Genomic DNA, 7,500 nt, shown 5'->3' on the forward strand with positions numbered 1-7,500 from the left:
TCTTTGTCCCCATGTGCAGTTGCAAACCGTAGTCTGGCTTTTTTATGGCAGTTTTGGAGTAGTGGCTTCTTCTTTGCTGAGCGGTCTTTCAGGTTATGTCGATATAGGACTCGTTTTACTGTGGATATGGATACTTTTGTACCGGTTTCCTCTAGAAGGTCCTTTCCTGTTGTTCTGGGATTGATTTGCACCTTTCGCACCAAAGTACATTCATCTCTAGGAGACAGAACGCGTCTCCGTCCTGAGCGGTTTGATGGCTGCGTGGTCCCATGGTATTTATACTTGCATACTATTGTTTGTACAGATGAACTTGGTACCTTCAGTCATTTGGAAATTGCTCCCAAGGATGAACCAGACTTGTGGAGGTCTACAGTTTTTTTCTGAGGTCTTGGCTGATTTCTTTTGATTTTCCCATGATGTCAATCAAAGAGGCACTGAGTTTGAAGGAAGGCCTTGAAATACATCCACAGGTATACCTCCAATTGACTCAAAAAATGTCAATTAGCCTATCAGAAGCTTCTACAGCCATGACATCATTTTCTGGAATTTTCCAAGCTGTTTAAAGGCACAGTCAACTTAGTGTATCTAAACTTCTGACCCACTAGAAATGTGATACAGTGAATTCTAAGTGAAATAATCTGTCTGCAAACAATTGTTCGAAAAATTACTTGTGTCATGCACAAAGTAGATGTCCTAACCGACTTGCCAAAACTATAGTTTGTTAACAAGAAATGTGTGGAGTGGTTGAAAAACAAGTTTTAATGACTCCAACCTAAGTGTATGTAAACTTCCAACTTCAACTGTATGTAAGGATTAGTAAGTGAATGAGATACTGTAGAATAGCGTAGAAAACAGTATATACATGACATGAGTAATGCCAGATGTTAACATGAAGTGACTAAGATACCGTAGAATAATATAGAATACAGTACATACATTTGAGATGAGTAATGCAAGATATGTCAACATTATTATGTGACTAATATACTGTAGAATAGTATAGAATACAGTATATACAGTGGGGATAACAAGTATTTTGATACACTGCCGATTTTGCAGGTTTTCATACTTACAAAACATGTAGAGGTCTGTAATTTTTTATCATAGGTACACTTCAACTGTGAGAGACGGAATCTAAAACAAAAATCCAGAAAATCACATTGTATGTTTTTTAAGTTATTCAGTTGCATTTTATTGCATGACATAAGTATTGACCCCTAATAGGCATGTCCAATAACAGCAAAGGAACAAGTTCTATATCGTTTTTACAACACAAGATCATCTGAAGGGTCAAACCCTGAAGAAGGACAAAAGCCGAAACACCTTGGTTTTAACTTTAAAAAATCAAAAACTTTTTTTAAATCTCCTCTCCTCTTCATCTGAAGGTAAAGAGGTGTTATGTTGTCTTCTGTATAGCCGACTGTGGGAATGAGGAGGTGTGTGAATCACAAACAGGGTTAACTATGATTGACATGCGTGTGTGTGTCTGAATAAAACATCAAATTAAATTCAATGTCAGTGAACTTTTTATTTGAAAATGTTTTTGGTGAACCTACAGAAAACCGAGTCACCTCGGTAAAAGAGCAGTTCATTGCCATAGTGATGTTTATTCACTGTCTGACAGATGCTTGCCTCTTGTTTTATTTTTAATTTTTTTACATTTCATCGACATTAGTAAAGGCTGCATTTTCGGCCACCAGATTGAGCAGGACGAAGAGGAAGGCAGTGAAGGACTATTACTTCTACCATGTGTCAGTAACCTTTCGCTTCCTGACAGTTTTCAGATGATTCTCCGCCGTTCAGACAGCATCCCTGGCACCAACAGGAGATTTATATATTTACAAAGCCGGCAACAAGAGGGAGAAAACGTTTTCTCACGTTGTCGGATAGCGCGCTCCATTTGGGTTCCACTTTCTCACCATCATAACACATTTTACAAGGTGAGGGGTATACAGCCCCACAGTGGAGGTGTCATAATACCCATAAAACCTAGCAGTCAAACAAGGAAATGGTTCCAATTGTTTTTTACACCATTCATTTTTCCAATATGGAATTTTAGAAGCACTTAAAATAAGGGCTGTGTTTTATGTAGGCTTCCCTCTGCGAGACGTTCTGATAACCATGTACATGAAATCTCTCTCGGATGAGGTGAGAGAAATCTTGCTGGTTTGTAGGTGACCAAATACTTATTTTCCACCTTAATTTGCAAATAAGTTCATTAAAAAATCCTACAATGTGATTTTCTGGATTTTGTTTTCTCATTTTGTCTGTCATAGTTGAAGTGTACCTATGATGAAAATTACAGGCCTCTCTCATCTTTTTAAGTGGGAGAACTTGCACAATTGGTGGCTGACTAAATATATATAATTTTTTTTTTTTTTAAATAAATCTTACTTGTGTACGTGGTGTATGCTCTGAGAGGACAAGGTCCATGAACAAGTTTGTAAGTGTACTGGGGGTGTGAGTGCCCCTCTCCCTGCAGATTGGTCTCCTTCTCCCTGGAGCACACCTTTCATCTTCATGCACTTTGTAAATTGGTATATGAAATCTGATATTGAATCTTGTTGGATAGCTTGTTATTTGAGCGATAGTGCTGAAGATAATGGTTGACGTGTGGAGCACTCTGCTTATTTGTTGTTGTGGAAATTGTATGGTAATCTCAAAATAGTGGATGCTGCTCGCCTTGATACAGGGAATGGAAAAAAAGGTTGCTATTGAAAACTCATTTCCAAAGTCCATGAATGAACGGCATGCTGCAGGGAGAAGAGCACTCACACCACCAGCACACAATCCTCTGGACACAGAGGGGGGTTTGAAGTGGACCTGGCAACCTCTAGACACAGGTGGTGGATCTGAAGTGGACCTGGCAACCTCTGGACACACAGCAGGGTTTGATATGGACCTGGCAACCTCTGGACACACAGCAGGGTTTGATATGGACCTGGCAACCTCTGGACACACAGCAGGGTTTGATATGGACCTGGCAACCTCTGGACACACAGCAGGGTTTGATATGGACCTGGCAACCTCTGGACACACAGCAGAGTTTGATATGGACCTGGCAACCTCTGGACACACAGCAGGGTTTGATATGGACCTGGCAACCTCTGGACACACAGCAGGGTTTGATATGGACCTGGCAACCTCTGGACACACAGCAGAGTTTGAGGTGGACCTGGCAACCTCTGGACACACAGCAGAGTTTGAGGTGGACCTGGCAACCTCTGGACACACAGCAGAGTTTGAGGTGGGCCTGGCAACCTCTGGACACACAGCAGAGTTTGAGGTGGACCTGGCAACCTCTGGACACACAGCAGAGTTTGATATGGACCTGGCAACCTCTGGACACACAGCAGAGTTTGAGGTGGACCTGGAAACCTCTGGACACACAGCGAGGATGAATGGCAACCTCGTGAAACAGAGCAGGGTCTCAGGCAGGCGTTAGATTACGATCACATCCCCTGTTTACTGAAGGGAGTCGAGTAGAGGAGGGCTGATGTGAGGTGGTTGAGGTGATGTGATGGGGGTTGAGGAGAGGTGGTGTGATGGGGGTTGAGGAGAGGTGGTGTGATGGGGTTGAGGAGAGGTGGTGTGATGGGGTTGTGGAGAGGTGGTGTGATGGGGTTGAGGAAAGGTGGTTTGATGGGGTTGAGGAGAGGTGGTTTGATGGGGTTGAGGAGAGGTGGTTTGATGGGGTTGAGGAGAGGTGGTGTGATGGGGTTGAGGAGAGGTGGTGTGATGGGGGTTGAGGAGAGGTGGTGTGATGGGGTTGAGGAGAGGTGGTGTGATGGGGTTGTGGAGAGGTGGTGTGATGGGGTTGAGGAGAGGTGGTTTGATGGGGTTGAGGAGAGGTGGTGTGATGGGGTTGAGGAGAGGTGGTGTGATGGGGTTGTGGAGAGGTGGTGTGATGGGGTTGAGGAGAGGTGGTGTGATGGGGTTGAGGAGAGGTGGTATGATGGGGGTTGAGGAGAGGTGGTATGATGGTGTGATGGGGTTGAGGAGAGGTGGTGTGATGGGGTTGAGTAGAGGTGATGTGATGGGGGTTGAGGAGAGGTGGTATGATGGGGGTTGAGGAGAGGTGGTGTGATGGGGTTGAGGAGAGATGGTGTGATGGGGTTGAGGAGAGATGGTGTGATGGGGTTGAGGAGAGGTGGTGTGATGGGGTTGAGGAGAGGTGGTGTGATGGGGTTGAGGAGAGGTGGTGTGATGGGGTTGAGGAGAGGTGGTGTGATGGGGGTGAGGAGAGGTGGTGTGATGGGGTTGAGGAGAGGTGGTGTGATGGGGTTGAGGAGAGGTGGTGTGATGGGGGTGAGGAGAGGTGGTGTGATGGGGTTGAGGAGAGGTGGTGTGATGGGGGTGAGGAGAGGTGGTGTGATGGGGGTTGAGGAGAGGTGATGTGATGGGGGTTGAGGAGAGGTGGTGTGATGGGGTTGAGGAGAGGTGGTGTGATGGGGTTGAGGAGAGGTGGTGTGATGGGGTTGAGGAGAGGTGATGTGATGGGGGTTGAGGAGAGGTGGTGTGATGGGGTTGAGGAGAGGTGGTGTGATGGGGGTTGAGGAGAGGTGGTGTGATGGTGTGATGGGGTTGAGGAGAGGTGGTGTGATGGGGTTGAGGAGAGGTGGTGTGATGGGGTTGAGGAGAGGTGGTGTGATGGGGGTTGAGGAGAGGTGGTGTGATGGGGTTGAGGAGAGGTGGTGTGATGGGGTTGAGGATAGGTGGTGTGATGGTGTTGAGGAGAGGTGGTGTGATGGGGTTGAGGAGAGGTGGTGTGATGGGGTTGAGGAGAGGTGGTGTGATGGGGTTGAGGAGAGGTGGTGTGATGGGGGTTGAGGAGAGGTGGTATGATGGGGGTTGAGGAGAGGTGGTGTGATGGGGTTGAGGAGAGGTGGTGTGATGGGGTTGAGGAGAGGTGGTGTGATGGGGTTGAGGAGAGGTGGTGTGATGGGGGTTGAGGAGAGGTGGTGTGATGGGGGTTGAGGAGAGGTGGTGTGATGGGGTTGAGGTGATGTGACTGGTATATTACATTCACTATCGTTCCTTCCACCTCCGTCACGTTGTCCCATAATTTAGTATTATTTTGTATTGGAATACATCCATAGAAATCTTCCTGTTTGGTCCTTTTGTTCTCTTTTACACACAATTATGATGATTCATTACAGTCAAATATCGTCAACATCATTGCACCTGTGATTGCAGTGGTTGATTCCACTGTGATTTTTAAAATGTATTTTACCAGGCAAGTCAGGTAAGAACAAATTCTTTCTTTCAATGACAGCCTAGGAACAGTGGGTTAACTGCCTGTTCAGGGGCAGAACAACAGATTTGTACCTTGTCAGCTCGGGGGTTTGTACCTTGTCAGCTCGGGGGTTAGAACCTCTCGCTCTAACCACTAGGCTATTGCTGTGGTTGATTCCACTGTGATTGCTGTGGTTGATTCCTCTGTGGTGGCAGTGGTTGATTCCACTGTGATGGCAGTGGTTAATTCCACTGTGATTGCAGGGGTTGATTCCACTATGATTGCAGGGGTTGATTCCACTGTGGTGGCAGTGGTTGATTCCACTGTGATGGCAGTGGTCAATTACACTGTCATTGCAGGGGTTGATTCCACTGTGATTGCAGGGGTTGATTCCACTGTGATTGCAGTGGTTGATTCCACTGTGATTGCAGGGGTTGATTCCACTGTGATTGCAGGGGTTGATTCCACTGTGATTGCAGGGGTTGATTCCACTGTGATTGCAGGGGTTGATTCCACTGTGATTGCAGGGGTTGATTCCACTGTGATTGCAAGGGTTGATTCCACTGTGATGGCAGGGGTTGATTCCACTGTGATTGCAGTGGTTGATTCCACTGTGATTGCAAGGGTTGATTCCACTGTGATGGCAGGGGTTGATTCCACTGTGATTGCAGTGGTTGATTCCACTGTGATGGCAGGGGTTGATTCCACTGTGATTGCAGTGGTTGATTCCACTGTGATGGCCGGGGTTGATTCCACTGTGATGGCAGGGGTTGATTCCACTGTGATGGCAGGGGTTGATTCCACTGTGATTGCAGGGGTTGATTCCACTGTGATTGCAGTGGTTGATTCCACTGTGATGGCAGGGGTTGATTCCACTGTGATGGCAGGGGTTGATTCCACTGTGATTGCTCTGGATATTCCACACCAGTTTTGGAATAATCCACATCTCCATATTTTTCCTTCTGATTGAAATAATTGTTGTCGTCTCCAGTGGACGTCAGTTCTTGGTCCGTGTCTCGGAGGCCATACAAGCCACTGTATTCATTCATTCCAGTTGTCCCTTTGAGAGGACATTCTGGGCTTTGCAGTGATATTAAATGGTGTGGGGCTGTCGCCTTGACAACTTTATCTTCCTGGAAAAAAAAAAAATTATAATCTGCTGTCAAAATGTGCATATTTTATGGAAATTTGAAAAGAAGTGTGTGTAATTATGAATCATCATTTGTGTGAGTTTTATATTCAAATCATTTCTAGTAAGTGAATATCTAAGGAATAATGGAGTAGTCAGGACTGTGTAATAATTATTTCACATGAAATAAGAGCTAAATAAGAGTTTATCAAGAAATGTCCTCTGTAGTGGACATCCGGATGTTTTTCACCTACTGTCCCCATTGACTGTCCCCATTGACTGTACCCATTGACTGTCCCCATTGACTGTCCCCATTGACTGTCCCCATTGACTGTCCCCATTGACTGTACCAATTGACTGTCCCCATTGACTGTCCCCATTGACTGTCCCCATTGACTGTCCCCATTGACTGCAATTGGGCACTTCAGAGAATAATTTTACACTTTAATAATTTTACACAATAAAAGATAAATAACAACATATAATTGGTTAAATCACCCCAAACACTAATGTTATTTAAAAAGTATATATATATAATCCCCCCCCCCTAAAGTTGTGCGGGTCTCAGGAGAATAGGAATGGTACATGTTCAATGCACCAATCGGATTCATCGGATTCATCGGAAACATCAGGTGACGCCATCTGCTTTTGTCGGGTTCCGCCTCACAACAGCAAAATATCAAAACCCAGGATTATAGTTGGATTACTGTGATTCTAATTCCATTTTAGTGAAATTTCCTTTCACCTCTCTCTCTCTCTCTCTCTCTCTCTCTCTCTCTCTCTCTCTCTCTCTCTCTGTGTGTGTGTCTCTGAGTGTGTGTGTCCCTCTGTGTGTCTGTGTCACTCTGTGTTTGTCTCTCTTTCTCTCTCTCTCTCTCTCTCTGTCTCTGTCTCTCTGCCTCTGCCTCTCTCTCTCTCACTCTCTCTCTGTCTCTCTGCCTCTGCCTCTCTCTCTCAATTCAATTCATTTCAATTCAAGGGCTTTATTGGCATGGGAAACATGTGTTAACATTGCCAAAGCAAGTAAGGTAGATAATATATAAAGAGAAATAAACAATAAAAATGAACAGTAGACATCACACATACAGAAGTTTCAAAACAATAAAGACATTACAAATGTCATATTATATATATA

The sequence above is a fragment of the Oncorhynchus masou genome, chromosome 2 (genome assembly GCF_036934945.1).
Source record: "Oncorhynchus masou masou isolate Uvic2021 chromosome 2, UVic_Omas_1.1, whole genome shotgun sequence".
Lineage (NCBI taxonomy): Eukaryota > Metazoa > Chordata > Actinopteri > Salmoniformes > Salmonidae > Oncorhynchus > Oncorhynchus masou.